This window comes from Eriocheir sinensis, chromosome 41 (genome assembly GCF_024679095.1).
Source record: "Eriocheir sinensis breed Jianghai 21 chromosome 41, ASM2467909v1, whole genome shotgun sequence".
Taxonomy (NCBI): domain Eukaryota; kingdom Metazoa; phylum Arthropoda; class Malacostraca; order Decapoda; family Varunidae; genus Eriocheir; species Eriocheir sinensis.
The window spans coordinates 5,548,224-5,573,680 of NC_066549.1; the positions used below are offsets into that span (position 1 = coordinate 5,548,224).

The 25,457-nt window shown below is 43.2% G+C and overlaps 1 protein-coding gene across 3 annotated transcripts in view; it reads left to right on the forward strand.

Annotated features, from left to right (window-relative positions):
* LOC127009549 (rho GTPase-activating protein 45-like) overlaps positions 1-25,457 on the forward strand; it is a 285,593-nt gene that overhangs the window by 113,064 nt on the left and 147,072 nt on the right. The gene's annotated exons all lie outside the window — the stretch shown is intronic.

A 25,457-nucleotide genomic window follows, 5' to 3' on the forward strand; every position in this document is an offset into this window, starting at 1 on the left:
TGAATAGAGGTGAAAGGAGTGTCCAAAAAGAGAGGTCAATTTCGGGAGGAGAGGTGACCTGATACAGATAAGTGTGCTTGATAGAGAATTATGAAGATGACCTGGCAACAAATATAAGATGATTAATGATGTAGAGATAAGGGTTTGTGTTTACTATAGATAAAGATGAATGGGGGCTTGAAGCATAATTAGGTTGATAAATGATAGATCTTTTAATAGAAGCTTGGTAGATGATTATGACAGAGGCTTGAAAACAAATTAATTAAGGATGATCAATGAAAAAAAATATTAGTGTGTGCTTGCTAGATAAATACGATAGTAGCTTTGACACAGAATTAGAATGATTGATGGTAGATTAATAGTTTTTGCTCGCTAGTTGAAGATAAGGGTGGCTTTAACTGGACACACACACACACACACACACACACACACACACACACACACACACACACACACACACACACACACACACACACTTATACTGATTAATGACAGGTAATTGTGTTTGATGGATAATTATGACGTGGCTTGAAAACTTAATTAGGATGATCAATGGTAGATAGTTATAACAGCCTGTGATTGATAAATATGGATGACTGAGGCTTTGAAAAACACAACTCGGACGATTAATGGAAATATTCTGCGTGGGAGAGATAATGGTGACTCTGGCTTTAAAATATAATTGCAGTGACAAATAATAAAATGTAATTGTCTGTGCTGGCCGTTAATGACGAGTGTAGCTCTAAAACAATTACTGTGATACATGATAATGGTAATTGCATGTCCAGTATAGATAATGACGGGTAATCCTATAGCTTCATAACACAATTGAAATGATACAAAGTTAATCTCTGTACAGTATAATGATAACTATGGCTTCAAAACATTAAAAAAAAGCCATGAAGGGCTGGGGTCGAATACCATCCAGGCCCGTCAAACAAGCTTACCGGCACTATAGGCGTAGACGTAAAAAAAAAAAAAAAAATAAATAAATAAAAAAAAATTGTGGAAAGCTACTCATGAGAACCCGACTACTCTCCTTTGTGGCCTTTGGAAATACTTGTGAAAGCTTAAAGCATTTGAAAATACGGGCCGGTGATGCACAACGGAGATCGGAGTCGCGTGAAGTGGGTCTGCTTGTCCGTCCGTCCGTCTGTCTGTATGTCCGATTGCCTGGTCTGTGCGGGCGGCGGGTTAATGGGCGCGCCGTGTGTGAGCGGGATCACTTAATAAACGAATCAGTGTGGACGTGTTTGCCGGCTAGTCCCTCGCTTAATGATCTCGTCCTCTCATTCACGCCCGCCGCCGCCGCCATCAGGGAAGAGGATCAGGAATTTAGTTTATTTGTAACTCTTCGTTGTTGTTGTTGTTGTTGTTGTTGTGGGTGTTGTATTTTCAATGTTTTTGTTGTTGCTGTTGTGGTTCTTGTGGTTCTTGTTATTGTTGCTGTTGTTGTTGTTGTTGTTGGTGGTGGTGGTGGTGTAACTGTTTATATGGTTTTTGTTGCTTTTGTTGCGTTGCTATGACTATACTTTTTTGTTTTTCGTTTTTTTGTTTTCCTTGTTGTTGTTGTTGTTGTTGTTGACCTCCTCTTCCTCATTTTCCTCGCCGTCGTCGTCCTCGTCCTCTTCCTTCTCGTTCTTGTCTTCGTCCTCCTCCTCCAACTGTCTCTACCTCTTCCCTTTCCCTTTTCCTCTTCTTTTATTTCTTATTCACACGATGGCTTCTTCGTGTAGGGAGGGAGGGCGCAAGGAGGCCTCGCCCCTTCACACTGTAATCTCGTTTATAAATTTTCCCATTATTGAATTTTCATCCTGATTGGGAATTTTCCACAGACTGATTCTTTTCCCACCTCCGTGAATATCAATGGGAAGGAGATGAGCACCGAGGCAACGCGCAGTCATAGCGTGTTCTCCTAACCTTACCTCTTACCTTTACCGATGAAAGCAGTACAGCAAAACGTTAGGAAGCAACAGTATTGAAGCGTGACTTGTCGATATGCATAAAAAAAAGGAACTAGCTTCGTTTAAATATACAGGTGCTGTAAGTTTCTCTTCAACAACAAAACAAATACATCAACAACACAAATACAACAACAAAACAAATACAACAACAAAACAAATACAACAAACAAAACAAATACAACAACAAAACAAATACAACAACAACACAAATACAACAACAAAACAAATACAACAAACAAAACAAATACAAAACCCAAACAATAACAACAACAAAACAAATACAACAACAAAACAAATACAACAAACATAACAAATACAACACCCAAACAATAACAACAACAAAACAAATACAACAACAACACAAATACAACAACAAAACAAATACAACAAACAAAACAAATACAACAACAACACAAAAACAACAACAAAACAAATACAACAACGAAAAAAATACAACAAACCACTAGACGCCGCCCCGATAAAAGAAAAAAGAATGGTCGGCCAGCAGCTTCATTCTCTGCATCTCTCGTTAAAAGGTCATTATGAAGCTCACGGGTGTATTAAACTCAAGCCTTCAATGGTCATAAAATATATATTGCTTTGTAGTCCCTGGTCACCTACGTACACTTATCTATATACACTGTTCATGTTAGTTTCGCAGATAAGCCCCGCCCACTTCATCCCAGCATCCACTCATATGATTTATCCTCTCCCAGCGTCCGCCAATCACATGCAACCAGCTTGTTTTTTTTTCTTTTGTGATCCTCTAACTCATTATTCTCCTTTCTTTATTACGAGGGTATTATCAGATTCCTTTAAAAACAGCTTACAAATTACTAAACCTTTCTTTATCCTCTCCCAGCGTCCACCAATCACGTGTAACCAGCTTGTTTTTTCTTTTGTGATTCTCTAACTCATTATTCTCCTTTTAATATCACGAGGGTTTTCTCAGATTCCTTTATATACAGCTAACAACTTACTAAACCTTCTTCCCCTTCCTATTTAACTTACTGCAAATCCATATTTTCTTTTATGATCCCCTGCTTTTTATTCTTTTCCTTCCTTTAGTATGCTCTCCTCTAATCTCTTTAATATATCTCACATAATACTCCTTCCCTTCATATTCAACTCTCTGCTCATTTTTTTCTTTTATTATCCTCTATCTCGCAGTCTTTTCCTTTCTTTTATTACGCAGGTTTCAAATTCCTTTAATATTACTTCCAAAACATTCCTTCGTATAGAACCCACTTGTTTTATACTTTTTTTATGATGCTTTAATTCCCCTTCTTTTCCTACATTTACTTCGCACACTTTTTCAGATCGCTTAATATATCTCACATAACAGTCCTCTATCCTGTCTATCATTCTTTTCCTTCCTGTAGTACACGCGCCTTCTCAAATTCCTTCTTTTAATTTTTTTTTTACAGCAGAGGAGACAGTTCAAGGGCGTAAACAAAAAGAAAACAATAATGAAAAAAAAGCCCGCTATTCACTGCTCCTGATATACAAGTCACTGCTGTTTTATACCCTTGTTATGATCCTCTATCACTTATTCTGTACCTCCCTTTATTGCACTCTCTTCAAATCCCTTTAATACCACTTTCACGACATTCCTTTCCTGCATATATAACCCACTGCTATTTTATGATGTTGTTATGATCCTTTACCTCTCATTCTTTTCCTTTAACACACTCCTCAAACTCTTTAACTTAAACAACATTCCTCCCCTTCATTTCTGACTCACTGCTGTTTGATATTTTAGGGTCGTATTTTAAAACATTTCGTCTTCCGAGTTCACATATTTATCAAGGCTTTCATAGGAGTCTGGGGCATTTTCAGGAGTTGTTTTATGACCCTGGTGGTAGTTTGACGCTTCTTCTATACCGTGAACCTTAGAAAACACGCATGAGAACCCAACCTTTAGAAAGAGTTGATGTGAAAATCCAGAGTGTCTTACTATACCGACCTTATGGTGTGGTGTTACGTCGCTCTTTGCTGCCGATGTTGTTAGGTGGTTCCTGATCCCATACACTCTTGCCTTGATGGTGGTTGGTGTCCCCGAAGTCTGTCTTAAGCCTTATGTACGTGTTGTTGGCGGTGAAGTCTGTCTTAAGCCTTATGTACGTGTTGTTGGCGGTGAAGTCTGTCTTAAGCCTTATGTACGTGTTGTTGGCGGCGAAGTCTGTCTTAAGCCCTACGCACGTGTTGTTGGCGCCAAAGTCTGTCTTAAGCCCTACGCACGTGTTGTTGGCGGCGAAGTCTGTCTTAAGCCTTATGTACGTGTTGTTGGCGCCAAAGTCTGTCTTAAGCCCTACGCACGTGTTGTTGGCGGCGAAGTCTGTCTTAAGCCCTACGCACGTGTTGTTGTTTTTCTTTTGTGATCCTCTAACTCATTATTCTCCTTTCTTTACTACGAGGGTACAAATAACTGGCTTACATTTGAGTGATGGGTGTGACCTGTATGCATTCCGTCGTATGACCCAGCAGTTGCGGCGCCAAAATGAGCGTTCCTCTGTATGCGTTGATATCTTCGCCCTATTGAAGATAAAGGAAACAAAAAATGATATACACTATACAGACGAAGAAAGAAAAATGTGCTATGCTCCAGCTCCCCCCCAAAAACAGAGTAGAGAATTAGGCCTTTGAAATTCAGATATATGTAGTATGGCGAGATAAATGCTCTGAAAGGTTTAAAAAATACATATATGATAATCCGCAGCTGAAACGAGATAGGAAAAAAATGATAGTAGAGGATATCTTTTGAAGGTTGAAAAATGGACAAATTCGCGTGTGTGTGAGATTAATAGATAAGAGAGATAGAGAGATAGAGATAGATAGATAGAGATAGATAGAGATAGAGATAGAGATAGATAGATAGAGAGAGAGAGAGAGAGAGAGAGAGAGAGAGAGAGAGAGAGAGAATGGAAAAAAATGGTGGGATGACTGTATGAACGTTGCCCCAGGTGGAAATGAATCGGATCCTTTAAAATATTCAGACATTTCCATGCGTGTAATCTCTCTTTTGGGGCGGCAAGGCAAGGGCATCCTGTAGTAGTAGTAGTAGTAGTAGTAGTAGTAGTAGTAGTAGTAGTAATTATTGTTTTTGTTTTTGTTATTGTAGTAGTTGCAGTTGTTGTTTTGTAGTTGAGGGTTAGGTTAGGTTAGGTTAGGTTAGGCATTAGTATAAGTAGTATTAGTAGCAATAGTAGTAGTAGGGGTGGTAGTAGTAGTAGTAGTAGTAGTAGTAGTAGTAGTAGTAGTAGTAGTAGTAGTAGTAATTATTGTTTTTGTTTTTGTTATTGTAGTAGTTGCAGTTGTTGTTTTGTAGTTGAAGGTTAGGTTAGGTTAGGTTAGGTTAGGCATTTGTATAAGTAATATTAGTAGCAATAGTAGTAATAGGGGTGGTGGTAGTAGTAGTAGTAGTAGAAGTAGTAGTTGTAGTAGTGTAGTAGTAGTAATAGTAGTAGTAGTAGTAGTAGTAGTAGTAGTAGTAGTAGTAGTAGTAGTAGTAGTAGTAGTAGTTGTTGTTGTTGTTGTTTTTGTTGATGATGCCATATTGAAGAGCATAAAAGAAGTAAACCCCGTGTGTATATATATTCATAGGCAGAGCTTTACCTCACCCAATCTCTCCAATCAAAACGGAGTGCACGAAAAAAAAAATATTGAAAGGTTTTAAAAATCTTGACAAATGGTTAGATGAACGCTTTGAAACCTAAAAAACGATCAGAGTTATTAAACAGGCGCTACACCAGGCAGACGGGAATGATAACGAAATGTACACGTATTTTTTTACCTGTGATTTAGAATGTGGTTGTACCTGTATAATCGGTGTGACTTCATTAAAACGTATGGAAGTAACTCACCTGTCCATTTTTTAATCAGCTTTGTTCTATTTTCAGGTGAGTTCAATTCCCTGTCGTGATTCATCGATTGGTTTTCTTCTTATCTAATCCCTTTGTTATCATTTATACAACATCCCTTTTATTCGTATTCAATCCACTACAGTTTGATCCTTTTGTTACGATCCTCTATCTCTTATTCTTTTTCTTAATTACATGCTCTTTCCCTTAGTCGTTCAGTCTTACTTACATCATAATCTAACCCATTGCACCATGATATTCTCTCTCTCTCTCTCTCTCTCTCTCTCTCTCTCTCTCTCTCTCTCTCTCAACCTCATCTTCACACGTTTCTCCGTCCCCTGTGGTCTTTCATACGCTCCCCTTGATGCTCGCTCCTCGGCACGCACTCCTCCCCTGTGGCCGGTCCTTCGTTTTCTTCCTCCCCCGGGGCGTGTTCCGTTCAGGTTGCGATGTTTATGTTGACAGCGGGGAGGTGAGACGGCGGGGCGGCGGAGGGAGAGGGCGGTGGGGGGCTGCTGGGACAAAGCTACGGCGAGGGTGGATAGAAAACGTGTGTGGTGTCGTGGAAGAAAACGGGAGTCGGTTGCTTCTGTTTGCTTTTGGAGACGCGCCGAGTTTGGACGAAGGCGCTGTGTGTGCGGCTTTGTCTGGCTGAGGGAGGAAAGAAGGAAGGGATTGAAAGGAAGGAAAGGGCGGTTTGGAGAGAAAAAGAAGGGAAGGGAAGGAAATGTAGAAGATAGAAAGATAGAAGAGAATGGCGATATGAAAAGAAAGGGAAGTGAATTGAAGGGAATATTAATGGTAGAGATATGTAAGAGGAGAAAAGAGGAGGGTGTTAGATTGAAAGAGGGGATTGAAAGGAGGAAGGGAAGATCTTTATGAAGAGAAAGTGAGGTGAAGTGAAGTGAATATGGACACTAGAGATACGGTAGTGAGAAAAGAAGTGAGGAGGGGATACAGGAATGAGGGAAAGTGAAAAAAAATAAAGGAAAGGAGGTCAGTAGCAGGAGGAAAGATGGAGGAAGAAGAAGAGGAGGTAGAAAAGGGAAAATGGGAAAGAGGGGTTCTGAATGGAGGTAAACGTGATAAAGAAAGAAAAGAAGGACTGATGATGGAGGAGGAGAGAAGATGGATCGATGGAGAGGCAACATAAAAAGGGAAGACGGAAGGAAGGACAAGTGGAGGATAAGGAAGAGAAGGATAAGAAGGAGTGATGGATGAGGAGGGACGGTCGATAGAGAGGGAACAGGAAGGGAGATTGTGGAAGGATGTTTGAGTCAGAGAAGGGAGAAAGAGGAATAGGATGAGATAGGGAGGAAGCGGAAATAAAGAAAGAAATGAAGAAAGAAATGAATGAAGAAGGAAGTCAAAGAAATGCATAAGCGAAAAAGGAATAAAAAGAGGGATAGGAAAGGATAAGTAGAAGGGAAAAAAGCAGGAATGAAAAAAAGTAAAAAAAAAGAAATAAATGAAATAAAGAAAGAAGTGAAGAAAGAAGTGAATGAAGAAGGAAGTCAAAGAAATGCATAAGCGAAAAAGGAATAAAAAGGGGATAGGAAAGGATAAGTAGAAGGGAAAAAGCAGGAGAAGAAGGAATGAAAAAGAATGATAATGAAAGTGAAAGATGCAAAATAAAAAAAAAGAAAAAAAGGGGATAGGAAAGGATAGGTAGGAAGAAAAAAACCCAGGAAAAGAAGGAATGAAAAAAGTGAAAGAAAGAAGAAAAAAAGTAAAATAAGAAAAAAATGTATGTCTGGAAGAGGATAAAAAAGAGGGATAGAAGCGAATAGGAGGAAGGCAAGAAGCATGAGAAACAGCATAATTGACTCCTGCTTCCTCCCTTTACCGAAGCATAGCAATGACCCCCTTCCCTTGACCCCTCCCCTCCCCCAACCCCCGACACACATACTGAAGAACACACTAATGCACTTCCCTTGCTTTCCTTTAACCTCCCCTACCCTCTCCTCCACTCCACTTCACTCTTTTCCCTGCCACACTAGTACCCTACCCCCCCCCCCCCCCATACACACACACACACTGCTCATATATAATCTCTCCTTCCTCCTGTACTATCCTTCTCTTCGTTGTTGTTGTTGTTGTTGTTGTTGTTGTTGTTGTTGTTGTTGTTGTTGTTGTTGTTTGTGCTTTGTCAATTGTCTCCTTTCCTCTTCCCTTGTCTCGTTTTTTTTTTGTCGTTTTTTGTTGTTTTCTCGTCCATTTGACTGTTTGTCTTTGTGTTTGTTGTGTGTGTTTGTTTAGTGGTCTGGCTATTTCTCGGTTTGCCTGTGTTATTGTCTGTTAAGCCATTAGTGTGTGTGTGTGTGTGTGTGTGTGTGTGTGTGTGTGTGTGTGTGTGTGTCATGAGTCGTGATGAGGTGCATTTACCTGTATTACGGCGTACTTCAATGAGGATCAAGGTGTGTGAGTGAGTATTAATGTGTGTGTGTGTGTGTGTGTGTGTGTGTGTGTGTGTGTGTGTGTGTGTGTGTGTGTGTGTGTGTCCCTTCTCCCTTTTCATCCCCGGCAAGACGTTCCATCATCATCCCTCACAGCGATCGATGTCACCGGATATCCAAAAATAGCCCCCCCCCAAAAAAAAACCAAAAAAAAAAACCACTAAGAAAAGAAATTGAAAAAAAGTGTAATCTAACCTCCTTTCCAACACACACACACACACACACACACACACACACACAAGACCACTAAGAGGTTGCGAAGTGGCCGCTGGATGGGTCCGAAACAACCCTCGTGGGACGTGTAATGCTTTGTTCCTTTACCTTATACTTCTTATACATATATTTTACCTTATACTTCTGATACTTGACCTTATACTCCTTATACTTCTCCTTATACCTCATCTGATACCTCTTATACCTTACCTTATACATGTTTCTCCCCATACCTCACCTTATACTTCTCGGCGTTCCAGGTGTTTGATAATAACAATAGGAAGAAGGATAGGAGGAAGGGAAGGAAGGTATGGAGAGGGGGAAGAAAAGGAGGCTCGAGAAAGGAAGAGTATGCAAAGAGGGAAGCTTGTAATGAAAGGATGATAAACGGACGAGAGGATAATAAAACAACAAAACAAAATAAAAACAGACACAGCAAGAAACACACACAAAAACACAGAAACACAAACAGGCGAGACGAAAGAAAATGAAACAATCGACCAAGCACAATCAACAACGATGATGGATTGTGGAAGGAAGGAAAGGAATAAAGTAGAAATAGAAGGGAAGGAATGGGAGGAGAGGAGGTAAGACGAGGAAGAAGAAGTCGAGGAATGAGAAAAGAAAATAGGGCAGGGAGGAAAGTTAATTATAAAAGGTAAAGACAGATAGGGAAGACATGAAGGGAGGGACGATAAAGGGAAGACAAAGAGGAAGATGGAATTAGAAGGGAAGGAAGGTGATGAGGGGAGCAAATAAGGGGAAGAAATCGAGGAACGAGGAAGGAAAAAAGTGCAGAGAGGGAAATTGATAATGAAGGAAAGCTAACAAAGGGACGGAAGGAGAGAGAGGAGGAAATATGGAGAGAAGGAAATAAAAGGAGGGAGGTAGAAATTGAAGGAAAGAGAGAGAGGGAGGGAAGGATAGGGGGAGAGGAGGAGGGAGAGGGAGGGAGAGGGAGGGAGAGGGAGAGAGAGGGAGAGAGAGGGAGAGAGAGGGAGAGAGGAAGAGGGAGAAGGAGGAGAATGAAGAGATAATGGAAAAGGAGAGAGAGAGAGAGAGAGAGAGAGAGAGAGAGAGAGAGAGAGAGAGAGAGAGAGAGAGAGAGAGAGAGAGAGAGAGAGAGAGAGAGAGAGAGAGAGAGAGAGAGAGAGAGAGAGAGAGAGAGAGAGCATCGACTATTTATGTAACTAATGAGTCGGACGGATCATGTAATAGATATTGTTGTTGTTGTTGTTGTTGGCTCATTTTTCTCGACGGTGGTAAAAAAAATATAATATGCTTTGTGTGTGTGTGTGTGTGTGTGTGTGTGTGTGTGTGTGTGTGTGTGTGTGTGTGTGTGTGTGTGTGTGTGTGTGTGTGTCAGAATATTGGAGACCCACACGTTTTTGGCCTGCGTAGATATTGTGAAGAAGAGAAGGAGGAGGAGGAGGAAGAGGAGGAGGAGGAGGAGGAAGAGGAAAAAGAAGAAGAAGAAGACAAGTTGGCGATTGTGGTGGTCCTGCTGATGATGGCAGTGGACGAGAAAAAAAATAACAGGAGAAAAAACCCCCACGAGGAGAATGAGGAGGTGAAAAGTGTGTGAGTACGTTTAGTGACAGGTATGGGAACAGGTGTGGAGGGCCAGGTGTGTGTGTCGTCAGGAGGAGGAGGAGGAGGAGGAGGAGGGGGAGGAGGAGGAGGATGGATCTAATCAAGGGTGAACCAGGACTTGGCAACAGTATTATATCGAGAGAGAGAGAGAGAGAGAGAGAGAGAGAGAGAGAGAGAGAGAGAGAGAGAGAGAGAGAGAGAGAGAGAGAGAGAGAGAGAGAGAGAGAGAGAGAGAGAGAGAGAGAGAGATTATTATTATTATTATTATTATTATTATTATTATTATTATTATTATTATTATTATTATTATTATTATTATTATTATTATTATTATTATTATTATTATTAGTAGTAGTAGTAGTAGTAGTAGTAGTAGTAGTAGTAGTAGTAGAGGTAGTAATAGTAAAAGTAGTAGTAGTAGTAGTAGTAGGAGGAGGAGGAGGAGGAGGACGGGGAGGAGAAAGAGAAGCAAGAATGAGAAAAAGAGAGTGAAAATAGAACTGAGAACGAGGAGGAAGGGAAAGAAGAATGACATACGGAAGGAGGGAATAAAGATCACAAGAAAAGAGGGAAAGAAATTAGGAAAGAGAGAGGAAAGAATTAAAAGGAGGGAAGGACTGATGGGAAATTCACTGATATAGATAGAAAAATAGAAAGACACTTGGGCATAGGAACTGAGGGAAGAGGAAAGGCATAAGATTAGGAAGAAATGGAGGACGTTAGTAAAGGAGGAACAGTGGAATGAAAATATGAAGAAAGAAATAAGAAAACGAACGGAGGAAAATCAAGGAAGCAGGTTAGGAAAAACATACAAGGCGGGGAGGGATCACGGGTCGGTAGATTATCACGGCATTAAACCTAAAAATACGCCTCTAATCAACGTTGGCCTCATTGCGATGTTTGTGTTTGTCCGTTCATGCTTGTTATGCCTCTAGCGATGATGGTGATGGTTATGATAGTGACGGTGTTTATATTATGGCTGGCGTGTGATGGTAGGATGATGATGGTGATGATGACGATGGTGGGAAGATTATGATAGTGATGGTGTTTATATTATGGCTGGCGTGTGATGATACGATGATGATGGTGGTGATTGTGATGGTGTTATGGGGTATGGTGGTGATGTTGGTGATGAGGGTGGTAGTGATTAGTCCGTGGTGGAGGTGAGGATTGTGGTGTTGGTGATGGTGATAGTTTTTTGGAGTTGATGGTGACTGTTCCTTTCGTGAGATGATGGTGATGGTGATGATGTAAGGTGTAATGAAACCTATGTATGGTGAGGATATTGGTAACAGTGACGAGGATGGTGAAGATGATGGTGGTGGTGGTGGTGAATATTGGTTTTGGGGTGTTGGTGGTATTACTGAGGCGATGGTAGTGATGATGATGGTGATGATGGTGGTGGTGATGTCAAGTGTAATGAAACCTATGTATGGTGAGGATAATGGTAGCAGTGACGAGGATGGTGAAGGTGGTGATGGTGAATTTTTTTTTTTTGGTGTTGGTGATGAATATTGGTTTAGGGGTGATGGAAGTGATGGTGATGATGGTGATGATAGTGATGTAAAGGGGACAGAAACCTATATATGGTAAGGATAATGGTGATTCTCAAGGTTGCTGAACGTGTCAAAAGAGGGCGCCACTGTTATTACTGGAGATGATTTTAATTAAGGGAAAGGAATGGTTTGTAATATGTGGGCGCGTGAAGTGTTTTTCTTAATTGAACTAAGCTGATTTAAGTTGATAAAGAGGGAAGATGCTGTTGGTGGAAGATGACGAACTTCATTCCTATTATTATCTTCCTTTACCTGCACATTCATAAAAAAAGCTAATTTAGGTTAATGAAGAGGGAAGGTGTTGTTGGTGGAAGATGGCGAACCTCAGTCCTATCGTTGTCATTTTTTATCTACATATTCATTCAAAAAAGTAATCGTGTTGTTTTCTGAATCTTCTTTTCTTTTGCTTGTTTTTTCTTTTTTTGTTTTCTTTGTATTTGTTTTCTTCCTCGTCTGGACTTTTCTCGCCATCATCTTTCTCCTCTTTATTTTCTTATCTTCCTTTCTTTTTCGGATTTTTTTATATATTCTCTTATCTTCTTGTTTTTCTTGTTCTTTATTTTTTTGTTTGTGCTCCTCCTCCTCCTCCTCCTCCTTCTCTTATTTTCCCTTTTTTTCGTATTTTTCTTCTTTTTTCTTTCTTTATATTCTCTTCTTGTTTTTCTTGTTCTTTCTTTTTTTTGTTCGTGTTCCTCCTCCTCCTCCCCCTCCTCCTCCTCCTCCTCACGTTCCTCGTCTTTGAACTCCTAATAATCTTCCTCCTTCCTTTTAACTTCTCTTTGTTACGTCGTGTTTATTCCCCTCTCGCTCGCTTGCTGCTCCCCAGTTTTTAATTTTCACTTCCTCCTCCTCCTCAATTTCCTCATATTTATCTCCTGCTCTTCGTCTCATCATTATTCCCTTTTTTTATTTTAAGTTCATTTATTGTTTCCCTCTTGTTATTTTCCCTCCTCCTCTCTGGTCTCCTCTCTGCATATATTTTAGTGTGCTGTATAAAAGTCGGACATTTACGAGTGGTATGTAGCTTTATGAGAGTGTGGCCGCAAATGAGTGTGCTTAGGGAAGGGTCACGGAGGGCAGTACAGTGAGGGTTAGCGTGGCAAGAGAGGCAGAAGTCCGGGGGTCGTTAGCCGGAGTGAGGGAACCTTTGACTTTGAAGCACACGGCCCAAGGTTGGTAGCGATGGGAGGGGAGAGTTAGCATGGAAAGGGAGGCAAGGTTAGTAGCGATGGGAGGGAGCGACATGGAAGAGGGGAAGTGGAGGGGGAGGGGAGTTGAGAGCAGTTGGTAATTGGTTAGGTGAGGCTGGATGATAATAGATTAGGTTGTGTTAGGTTTGGTTAGGAGTGTGCGTAGGGAAGGGTTAGTAGGTTAGTAGTGATGGGAGGGAGCGGATGGAAGAGGGGATGAGGAAGGCGGGGAAGCAGTTGGTAATTGGTTAGGTGAGGCTGGATGATAATAGATTAGGTTGTGTTAGGTTTGGTTAGGTTAGGTTAGATCACGTTACATTATGTTAGGCTACGTTAGATGAAGTCAGGTCAGGTCAGGTCAGGTTAGGATAGATATGGTAAAGTTGTGCAATATCACGTTTGTTTTTATAAAGTTTGGTCAAGTTAGGTTAAGTTAGGTTAGATTAGATTTTGGTATATTACGTAAGCTTAGGTTTGGTACGGTTAGGCCTAACTAGGTGAAGTCAGGTTACTAGGTTAGGTTAATTAACTAGTTAGGGTCTTGTAAAATCAGGTTTGATTATATTAGGTCAGTAGGTTGTGGCAGTCTAAGTTAGGTTAGGCTAGGCTAGGTTAGGCTAGGCTAGGTTAGGTTAGGTTAGATTAGGTTAGGCTAGGTTAGGTTAGGTTAGGTTAGGTTAGGTTAGGTTAGGTTAGGCTAGGCTAGGCTAGGCTAGGTTAGGTTAGGTTAGATTAGGTTAGGCTAGGTTAGGTTAGGTTAGGTTAGGTTAGGTTAGGTTAGGTTAGGCTAGGCTAGGCTAGGCTAGGTTAGGCTAGGCTAGGCTAGGTTAGGTTAGGCTAGGCTAGGCTAGGTTAGATTAGGTTAGGTTAGGTTAGGCTGTTAGGTTATGTTAGGTTAGGTCAGGTTAGGCTAGGTTAGGTTAGGTTAGGTTAGGTTAGGCTAGGCTAGGTTAGGTTAGGTTTAGTTAGGCTAGGCTAGGTTAGGTTAGGTTAGGCTATGTTAGGTTAGGTTAGGTTAGGCTGTTAGGTTATAAATAGTGTTGGTAACGAAGCAGTAGGAATGGGAATAGCCCCCAGTATCGATGACAGGAATGGCCAGGAAGGGAAGCAGCGTGGGCAATGGAGAGGGTCGTGCGGTGGCTATGAGGTGAGACGAAGGGGAGAGGAAAGGGAACAGGCGAGCAGGCAGGCATAGAGGCGCGATGGAGCAGGAGGGTAAGTAGGGAGTATGGGATTAACCAAGGTAAGCAAACAGGTAGGCAGGCTGGGACAGGGGAGGGAAGTGGGGAGGGTAAGGAGGGAGGTAGGCAGACCCAGCAAGGTAAACAAACAGGTGGGGAGGAGAAGAGAGGGCCAGGGGCGGGAAATGGGGAATGGTGTAAGAAAAAAACAGATCGGTAGGGGAGGAGGGGCGTGTGGAGCCAGTGGGGTGAAGAAGGTAGGTGGAGCAGGGGACAGTGAAGGGAGGGTCTTGGGGAGGTGGGGAATGGGGAACAGAGGGCAGGGGGTAAGAAGTGTAAGGAGACAAGGAAGGTAAGAGAGTGTATATCAGTGGTAAGTGTAGGGACAGTTAGACAAGAGTTAAGGTAAGGTAAAGTAGGGTAAGGGAAGGTAAGGTAAGGTAAGGTAAGGTAAGGTAAGGGTAAGTTAAGGTAGTTTATGGCAGTGTAGGGATAGGTAAGGCAAGTTTAATAAGAAGCTGGCAAGGGAAGGAAAGTTTTTGCATGCTGTGTTTGAGAGCTAAGGGAAGGAAAGGTAAGGTAAGATGAAGGAAGGGAAGGGAAGGGAAGGGAAGGAAAGGAAAGGGTAAGGAAGGGAAGGCCATGCAAATAAGATAGGGCAGCGTAGGGCAGTATATAGGGAGTGTATGGAAAAAGGAAGGCAAGTTTAGTTAGCAAGCAGGTCGTGGGAGAGGAGGAAGCAGGGGTAAGCCAGAGGGAGGGAGAGAGGGGGGGATCGAAGTGGGCTCAGCGTGGCGGGAAGCAAAGCAAACAGGGTCGGAGGTCGGTGCTACTGTGCTCTGTTTGCTCTGAGGGAAGGAAGTCGGTCGCCCACACACTCTGGCCGCGTGGTCCGTCGAGGCTGTATTTTTCGTTCTCTTTGAAGTAGGGGAAACTGTTACTCTGGCTGCCTGGTCCATCAGTACAGCGGTTACCCTTCTCCACATACTGACTGTAATCCACCTCTTAAATTCCGCTGCCTGCTCTGGTGTCCAATTTCCTAATGCAGGGGTTCATCTGTTGCCTCATTCTTTCATCAGTTGCAGTTATGGCAGTCCACTTATTTACTGTGTTCCACCTCTTAAATTCCGCTGCCTGCTCGGTTGTCCAATTTCCTAATGCAAGGGTTCATCTGTTTCCTCATTCTTTCATCAGTTAGCAGCTATGCCACTCCACTTATCGAATGTGTTCCACCTTTTCACTTCCGTCGCCCGCACTGTTGTCCAATTTCCTAATGCAAGAGTTCATCAATTTCTTCATTCTTTCATCAGTACGCTACAGCTTTACTCTCCTCTCTTACCTTTTTAATTTCACTGCCCTCACTTTTTTTCCAGCTCCATACTGCAAGACCTATGGCGGTATTACAAGATACTTTCACTTCTCACATCAACTATTTCTAAAGGTCAAAGAGGGGATCAATCGTGTTCCAATGAGTGTTGATTTAGGTTCATGGTACAGAAGAAGGGTCACACTACCACCAGGATCTTAAAACTACTCCTGGAAATGCCTACAACTCTATACGAAAGCCTTGTCAAATATGTGTACTTGGAAGGCGAAATGTTTTAAAATGCGACCCTTACTTTTCTCCTTTACTAATTATACTACACAACCTTAAGCCTCATCAATGACACTAACTTGTGGGAGTCTCGTCAGGGTAACATTTAATTATAACCTTGCAATATATGTAGTGACGAGTCTAAACAAAGTAACATTAACCTGAGACAGTCTTATCAAGGTAACATTTAACTGTAACCTTGCAATATAATTATGTAATCATGAGTCTAAATAAAGTAACAATAGCTCAATGCACCTCTTCTTCCTCTTCTCCTTCCCTTCCTCCTCTTCTCCTTCCCTTCCTCCTCTTCTCCTTCCCTTCCTCCTCTTCTCCTTCCCTTCCTCCTCCTCCTCCTCCCCATTCTTCTGTCTCTCTTTCAGTTCTCTTCTTCCTCATGTGTAAGGTGACAAGTGCAATAAGTCATGAGTCTAGACAATATAACAATCACCAGCGACAGTGCAGAGCTTGTAAGGCGACGCGCGCACTAACAGGCACGCGCGAAGTATCAACCGCCGCCACTCACCGCCCCCGAGCCTCCGCATTCCGCGCGTCTCCGGGATCCCCGTCTCGCGTTACCCGGCGCCGAAGAACACAGGAATTGTTCGCATTACCGCCCTCCTTCCTGAGTGTGCTACCTGAGCCGCCCCCGAGGCCCCGAGACTGTGCTGAGACGCGCACTGATACACGATACATGGGAGCAACGTAGAGATGCTGCAACGCTTTATCACAACATCGTGGCACCAGGACTATGCTAAGACTCGCTTCCATGTACTCGAAGCCGCGGAAGCAACGTAGTAGTGGTTCAGCGCCTTGTCACGGCATCGAAACCTATCATACTGTCCTTCGGCTCACATTCTGAAACATTAGAAAAGGCTTTCGTAGAGGTTCGGGCGGAGTGGAAAAATTTGGGCGGCTTTTCCGATACCCTACGCCCATGTCCACCCAGCAGTGAATGGGTACCAGGTATTAATCGGGATTTGTGTCCCGTCTCCTTGGATCTGTTCCCTTCTATAATTCCTTCCCCTTCTGTCTCTCTCTGGCATATGACCACAGATGTTGCGCCGACTAAACGAAACTTTCCATCTTACTTTTCGTAGAGGTTATGTGTTCAGTATTTCCATGACCAGGTTCATGAGCCCAGTGATAGTTTGACAAGGCTTCTATACCATGGACGTCAAAGCCACTCATGAGAACCTTACTAATCACCACTGTGGCTTTTGGAAATATATGTTGTGAGAGCCAAAAGCGTCTGGTGATACGGGACATGAGATTAATTTCCATAGGCTCAAATTAAGGCACCGGAGAACTGTATCGATGCAGCGCCTCCTCTCAACACTATACCCTACACTCCCGCCCCTCTCTCGCAGCAGCCACCATGCACTGCCGTCACTGCTCTCCCCCGCCATGCACACACAACCTTTCAGCCTAAACAGCCACAAGCTCTGACATGTATAGATTGCCGTGTGGCCGAGCAGTGTTTGTGAAGTTATAAGTCTGAGAAGTCAAAACACAGGATAAAAGGGGAGTGTTTTAAGGGGGAAGGGGGGAATGGTGTGAGTCAGTGTGAGTGTGGTCAGGAAAGGGGAAAGGGGGAGGTGCATTAGGGGGCGGTGAAGAGGTTAGAACTTGACGGGGGGCGGGTAGGGAGAAGGAGAGGAGAGGGGGAGGGGTGTTGATGAAGTAAACTGTTTTTTTTTTTTCCTTTTCTTTCCTTCTTTTATCCTTCTTAATCCGGGTCACGTGTTTCCTTTAGTCTTCCAGGTCACAGGTAAACGCGCAACTTCCGAGCAAGTGTTTATTAGCTCGTAACTCTTTCCCTCACCTTCCTTTAACCCGGTAGCAGCGACGAGCACGGCCCAAATTTTACGTTTACCGTGTACCAGCAAAAGCCAAATTTTTTACCCATATAATATAAAAAAAAAATAGATGTGTAAATTGAAATCAAATGCGTTTGGTACTATATATATGGAATGGGTGGTGATGTGATTTTTTTCATTCTCATTAGCTTAGAGGGGCCTTTAAGATACATGATCCCCGCAGCTACCGGGTTAAAAAACTGGGTGAAGGGAAAGTGTTAAACGATGTGTTAGTAAGACCTTGACCTGGCGTCGCCGTGTATACCCTTCCCTTTGTGTTGATGTAGTTAACAAACGAGGTCACGGTTTGGTTATACAGGGAGCGGATGTGAGGGGGAAGAGGGGGAAGGCGGTATCAGGGTATCAGGACACCTCTCCTCCCGAAATTGACCTCTCTTTCAGCCACCTCTTTTTTATTGTTTCCTTTTTTGTGTGCCCTTGAGCTGTCTCCTTTGTTGTAAAGAAAAAAAAAACATATCATCGTACTCAGCACATTGTATTTACCGTTTTTTGACCCATGAGTATCGCAAAGTTCATTAGCAATTCACGGTAGTTGCATAGCGTAGCAGCATAGGGCCTTGGCATCGGGGAAGAGTGGGCGGGAATGGGTTAGCTGTGGAAGGGGTAGGCGTGGCAGGGGTGGGCGTGGCAGGGGTGGGCGTGGCAGGGGTGGGCGTGGCAGGTCTTCTTCCCACCACTGAAAGCCCGGGGTTTACCTAAGCTGGTATTACAAGACACTCGCTTCTCACATCAGCTGTTACTTAAGGTCAAAGGAGGAATCAGTCAGGTTCTAATGAGTGTTTCTTTAGGCTCAGGGTACAAAAAAAGAGTCAAACTACCACCAGGGTCATAAAACTACCCCTGGAAATACCCACAGCTCCTACGAAAGCCTTGTCAAATATGTGTTCTCAGTCGGCGAGTTGTCTTTTAATACGACCCCATGCAACGTTGGTCAAGAGGTGGAAGATCGTTGCCTCCTGTATCTCTCATCTATGCACATTTTTCCTGGACTTTCATATAAATTGTTGTGGTTATAATGAAGTGTTCTCCTAACCTAATTAGTCTAAGGCAGGTAAAGCATTTATCTCTCATCTATTCACATTTATCTGAACTTTCATATAAATTGTTGTTATAATTAAGTGTTCTCCTAACCTAATTAAACTGCGGCAGGTAAAGAGAGAGGGAAAGGTGTGCTGGATGCTTGATCACAAAATTTATCTCTTGAGACGATAAATTAAAAAAAAAAAGTACAATAAAAATGAGCAGAAAACCGTCTCTTAACAATATTTATACCACATATACCACTCCTAATGCTGTTTCTCTCTCTCTCTCTCTCTCTCTCTCTCTCTCTCGACCCTGCTGTGTGTGTGTGTGTGTGTGTGTGTAAGATAAATGTTGAGGTAGTGATGAATCCTCGTGTGTCAGTTACATCACACACACACACATACACACATACACACACAAACAACAACGACAACAACAACAACAAGGGCGGTGCAGCGAGAACGAAGGAAAACGTCCTGTGAAGTTATTTTAAGCAGGAACTGAGAAAGGTCAAGCCGGGTCGATCATGGAGGAGGAGAAGGAGGAGGAACACAAGGGGAACACAAAGGAAGAACAAACAACAGCAGACCTGCTGGTCCTTACGAGGCTGTTTGTGACAAGCTACACTAACTATCTAATAAAAGGTGGAAGATGAAGGACAGCAAAGGCGAAGGCTCCTCCCCATCCCCCCATCCCTCCAGCCAAAGCTGGCAGGAAAGGAAAAAGAACCATGCAGCATAGAAAAACTGCATGGAAATTATGTAGGAAAGAGGAAAGAACTACCATTACTGGAATCATCTTTGTTACTCTTCGTTGAACCCGTTCCAACTTTTCTATGTCTTTTCTGTAGTAGGGAGACCAAAACTGTACACAGTACTCTAGACGGGGTCGAACCAACGAATTATACAGTTTTAATATTACTTTTTCCGATTTATTATTAAAGACTCGTCCGATGAAGCCAACCAATTTGTTTACAGTTTTAACTACCTCTGAACAATGCTGACCGGGCCTTTAAATCGCTTGATATAGTGATTCCAAGATCCTTTTCTTTACTTACTGCAGAAAGTTGTTGGCCATTCATTACGTACCGAACGCGATTGTTATTTTTTCCGATGTGCAACACTTTACATTTGTCAACGTTAAATTTCATTTGCCATTGATTGGCCCAACGCGGAAGTCGATCTAGATCTGATTGTAAAGCTTCTTCGTCGAGTGTCGCAGTTACTTTACTAGCAATTTTTGTGTCATCAGCAAATTTTGATACTTTGCAAGTGAGCCCATCATCGATATCATTAACATAAATTAAGAAGAGCATGGGGCCAAACACTGATCCTTGAGGTACGCCGCTTCTGACGTCGAGCCAGTTAGATGTAACACCGTTTAGAACTACTCTCTGTTTCCGCTCAGAGAGCCAGTCCACAAGCCAATTGTGAATGTTACCCGAGATACCGTGCGCCAATAGTTTGCTGAGCAACCGTTTGTGGGGGACTTTATCAAATGCCTTTTGAGAATCCAGATATATGATATCTGCTGATCAGCTTTCATCGAACACCTCAAAAATATAATGAAAAAAATCAAGTAAGTTAGTTAAACACGAACGTTTACTACGGAAGCCATGTTGCGAAGGAGGAGGAGGAGGAAGAGGAGGAGGAGGAGGAAAAGACAGAGGCAGAGGAAGAGGAAGAGAGGAAGGGAAAGAGAAGGAAGAATAAGAATAAGAGCAAGAGAAAAAAAATAGGAGGAGGAGGAGGAGGAGGAGGAGGGGGAGGAGGACGAAAAGACGGAGGAAGAGGAAGAGGAAGAGAGGAAGGGAAAGAAAAGGAAGAAGAAGCATAAGAGCAAGAGAAAGAAAAATAGGAGGAGGAGGAGGAGGAGAAAGAGAAAGAAAGAGAAAAAGAGGAAAGAAAAACAAGATAAAGAGGAGGATGAAGAGAAGGCAGAGGCAGAGGAGGAGATGGAGGAGGAGGAGGAGGAGGAGGAGGAGGAGGAGGAGGTGGTAGAATACGAGAAACAGGGACACTTGACAGAGCTTAATTAAGTATTGACAGAAGGTAGACGGTGGGGGAAGGGGAGGGAAAGGAGAAGGAGGAGTGGGGGGAGGGAGGAGGGGAGGTGAGTGTGAGGGGAGAGGACGGGGAGGGGAGGGGAGGGAGTATAAATAGAAAGGGAGGGAGTAAATAGGGGGTGATTGAAGGGTTCTATAGAGAAAGAGAAGGAGGATGAAGGGAGGAGGAGGGGAAGGGGAGGAGGAAGAGGAGGAAGAAGAAGAACACTGAGAGAAAAAGGAAGAGAAGGAGGAGGAAGATAAGGAGAAAGAAGAGTTGATAAGGACAAAGGGGAGGTATTTCTCTCTCTCTCTCTCTCTCTCTCTCTCTCTCTCTCTCTCTCTCTCTCTCTCTCTCTCTCTCACGCCCACACCTTAGCATGAGATCAATTACGTCCTGCTAAGTATTGCATGTTGCGTGTGTGTGTGTGTGTGTGTGTGTGTGTGTGTGTGTGTGTGTGTGTGTGTGTGTGTGTGTGTGTGTGTGTGTGTGTGTGTGTGTGTGTCGTGGGGTTGAGTAACATGTCAATTCTATTTCCTTCTTGTTCTTGTTCTTGTTCTTCTTCTTGTTCTTCTTCTTGTTCGTCTTCTTCTTCTTCTTTCCTCTCTCTTCTCTCCCCCTCTCCCTCCTTCCTTACTAAGCTGCTCCTCTTTCACTAGTCTCTCTCGTCTGTCTCCTCCTCCTCCTCCCCTCTCTCTCTTCTTCCCTCTCCTGGTTCTCATTCTCTATCATTACACGTCTTTCTCACACACCTTCCTTTCCTTCCTATGCCATCTCTCTCTTTCTGCACATCTCTTCCCCCTCTTTTTCCTCTCCTCCTTTCCATCCTTATCTTTTTCATCCACCTCGCTCATTTTTTCCTTCCATCTCTTCTTCCTCTTCTCTTTCCCTTCCTCCGCCTCCTCCCCATTCTCCTGCCTCTCTTTCAGTTCTCTTCTTCCTCATCCACCCTTCTCCTTCTCCTGCTCTTCCCTACTAGGCCTATACCAAACATAAACAGTGCCAAGATGGGGTGAGTGGGTGAGTGGCCTTCCTGACCCTATGTTTACAACGGGCTCTCACCTGCTGACTTTGGAGGAGGAGGAGGAGGAGGAGGAGGAGGAGGAGGAAGAAGAAGAAGAAGAAGAAGAAGAAGAAGAAGAAGAAGAAGAAGAAGAAGAAGAAGAAGAAGAAGAAGAAATGAAAAGAAACAAATGAAAAGGAAGGAGGAGGAGGAGGAAGAAGAAGAAAAATAAATGAAAAGAAAGAAATGAAAAGGAAGGAGGAGGAGGAGGAGGAGGAGGTAGAAGAAGGAAGAGGAAAAAGTGTAATAAAAGTTAGCAGGAGGAGGAGGAGGAGGAGGTCTGGGAAGAAGAGGAGGAAAAACAAAACAAGGAGGAGGAAGAAGAGGAGTAAAAAGAAAACACAGGAGGAGGAGAAGGAGGTGGTAGAGAGGAAGAGAGGGAAGAAAAAAGAAAAAAAAAAAGAACCAGCAAGGGAAAAAAAAATAAGGGTTAATTAAGTAGAGGAGAGAGAGGGAGCGAGAAGGAGAGGTGGCGGAGGGTATAAATAAGCGATGACATAGAAGCAGAGAGATCCCAGGTTCGATTCCAAGGCAGAGCGGAGACAGATCGATCGGCAGTCTTCTTTACTAAGTGTCCCCTGTCAAGCCAAAAGAAAGTGGGTAACAGGGGGTCAGTCGGGGGTTGTGTCCTACCTACTGTGTGTGTGTGTGTGTGTGTGTGTGTGTGTGTGAGGTTCCAGCCGTACTCAAAGACCCGTCACCAGAGTTCCAATAGCCCATACGGGGAGAGTACTGGCTGGGGATGGCAAGTTCGGAGCGTGATCAGACTACGGTGAATTACATAGACAGACAGACAGACACACACACACACACACACACCGTACCTAAAGCCAAAGGAGAGGGGCAGATTAACTACGGTACGGGCCGGGTGAGTAAATATTCACGCGTTCACATCAATTAGTGAAAGGGGGCGATAAATTTGTGAGAGAGAGAGAGAGAGAGAGAGAGAGAGAGAGAGAGAGAGAGAGAGAGAGAGAGAGAGAGAGACTGAGAGTGAAAGAGAAATACACTCAGACAGACAGGCACATGTAGAAAGACAAACAAACATTGATATACATACATACATACATAAAAATAAAAAAACTTGGCAAAGATAAAAGAGACAAACAAACATATCCACACAGAGACAGACAGACAGACAAACAGACAGACACAGACCTGATATGTAAGGGTAATCAGATCAACGTTACTAGCCCCTGAACGTTTCCACCAGACAGTGAACGTTTGACTCAAATTTTATGTCTGTTAGGTATGACAGAACGTTACATATTACAATCTTGGAGAATGTTTTTTTTATATGTGGGGAAGGGGGCGTGAAAAGGAAAGGCAAAGGAAGTTAAAATAAATACAGCCAGGCAGTGATGTCAACGATTCAATTACCAATTTTCACCGTCTCCACCTGACGCCTTTTTTGGTCATGCTTTAGGTTATTTTTTTACTTAACAAACGTTCCAACTCGCCTATGTCATTTTTTCCTGTGTCTTTTTTATGCTTCTGAACAATGCACGGAAAATTTTTAGTGGGAAAATGAAAAAAACAAACAAACAACAACAACAAAAAAAAAAACAAGGCCACATGGAGCTGTAAACGTTTCATCAATATGCGGTCTCAGACAAACGTTACTAGAGGCCATATTCTCAAACGTTTCGGGGCTTACACACCCACTTAGATACGGCTTTCCTGTAGGATGCCCTGGGTATTTCCAAACCTCTGCACCATGAACCCAAAGAAACACTCACGAGAACCGTCATTTCCAGATTATCGTACTCAGAACATAGTATTTACCGGTTTCTGACGCCTAACTATTGCCAAGAAACGACAGGATCTAACTCTTTTAACGATAACTATAAATGAGTTTCGTCATTGGAGCCCAGAAGACAGTTTAGGGGTAGGATTAATTATGGCTCATCTTTCGTTTTCTCTTCTTCCTTTTTCTCTTTTCTCTATCTTTCCCGTTTCTCTTTCCTCTCTTTCTCTCTTCATTTCTCTTCCTTCCTTTCGTCTCTTTTCTCTCCTCTTTAATTCTTCCTCTCGTACGGGAAATATAAGCGGCTGAGTACGACAATCTGGCAACGTTGAATTTAGAACCCGACTAAACACCTTTGTGGCCTTGGGAAATATTGGTTGTGAGATCTGAAAGCGTCTGATCATGCCGGCCATTGCCTCAGACCGTGCAGGGTTATCGAGAAGGGTGGATAGTTTAGCGGCTTTCAGGGTTAGGCTGGACATAGTTTGGTGTCGCTGCTGGTGCTTGATGGGCGATGGCAGCAAATACTTAGCATAGTTTGTACATGGCCAGGCAGAACAGATGACATCACCCTCGGCACAGGATGGACTAGTTGCATGTCTTGAAGTTTTGAACCATTTCTAGGCGTTCCTGTGAATTTTTAAGCGTCCCTGTCAATTCATAAACGTATCTGTCAATTCTTAAACATCCCTGTCAATTCTTAAATACACATGTCAATTCTTAAACATCCCTGTCAATTCTTAAACACACCTGTCAATTCTTAAACACACCTGCCTATTTATAAACATCCTGGCAATTCTTAAACACACCTGTCAATTCTTAAATACACATGTCGATTCTTAAACATCCCTGTCAATTCTTAAACACACCTGTCAATTCTTAAACACACCTGCCTATTTATAAACATCCTGGCAATTCCATTATATTCCTGTCAATTTCTAAACATCCATCTCGATTTCCAAGTCTACTGTCATTTCCTCCTTCCCTTCAATGCTATTTCCCCGGCAATTGATCAATGTTTTCCTTCTTTTATTCGGATCTTTATTCTCGTGTTATTGAAAGAGGTATGTTGTTGAATTGATTGGGATGTTCATTGTGTGGGGGCGAGAGCTGTGTGCTTTGATTATGATGTTTTTTGTTGTTACTGCTCTTGTGCTTTCATAATACCTGCTAAAAAAGTTACCTGAGAGAGAGGAAGGGAGAGAGGAAAACACTAAAGATAGATAAATTCACAACTGAGGAATAAAGGAGAGATAGAGAGAGGAAAGTGTATGACCTGTTCCCCTTGACCCTCCCCCACCCACTTGCTCCACTCCACTCCCTCACTCCCCTTACTCCCCTCCCCCTCACTCACTTCCCCTCTCCCACTCGTGTCCCCTGATGCAACACTGCTGGGTCGTCGCCAGGCCTAGAGTGACACCTCATTTGTTCTGGTAACACTGTTTTTGCGCCCCCCACGCGAACGTCCTCCTCCCACGCCGAACACGGGTGAGGGAGCGGAAGCGGGGGGAAGGAAGGGGTATGAGGTTAAAGAAGGGGGGATGAGGGGGGAGAGGGGAAGAAAGGGGATGAGAGGGGGGAAGGGAAAGAAAGGGGATGAGAGGGGGAAAGGGAAAGAGAAGGGGAAGAAGGGGAGGGGAAGAAGGGAAGGGGAAGAAGGGAAGGAGAAGAAGGGAAGGGGAAAAAGGGAAGGGGAAAAAGGGGAAGAGAAGAGAGGAGAAGAGAGAAGAAGAGAGAAGAAGAGAGAAGAGACAGAGAGAGAGAGAGAGAGAGAGAGAGAGAGAGAGAGAGAGAGAGAGAGAGAGAGAGAGAGAGAGAGAGAGAGAGAGAGAGAGAGAGAGAGAGAGAGAGAGAGAGAGAGAGAGACAGAGAGAGAGAGAGAGAGAGAGAGAGAGAGAGAGAGAGAGAGAGAGAGAGAGAGAGAGAGAGAGAGAGAGAGAGAGAGAGAGAGAGAGAGAGAGAGAGAGAGAGAGAGAGAGAGAGAGAGAGAGAGAGAGAGAGAGAGAAACAGACAGACAGACAGACAGACAGACAGACAGACAGACAGACAGACAGACAGACAGACAGACAGACAGGGTAATAAGAAATCAGACAG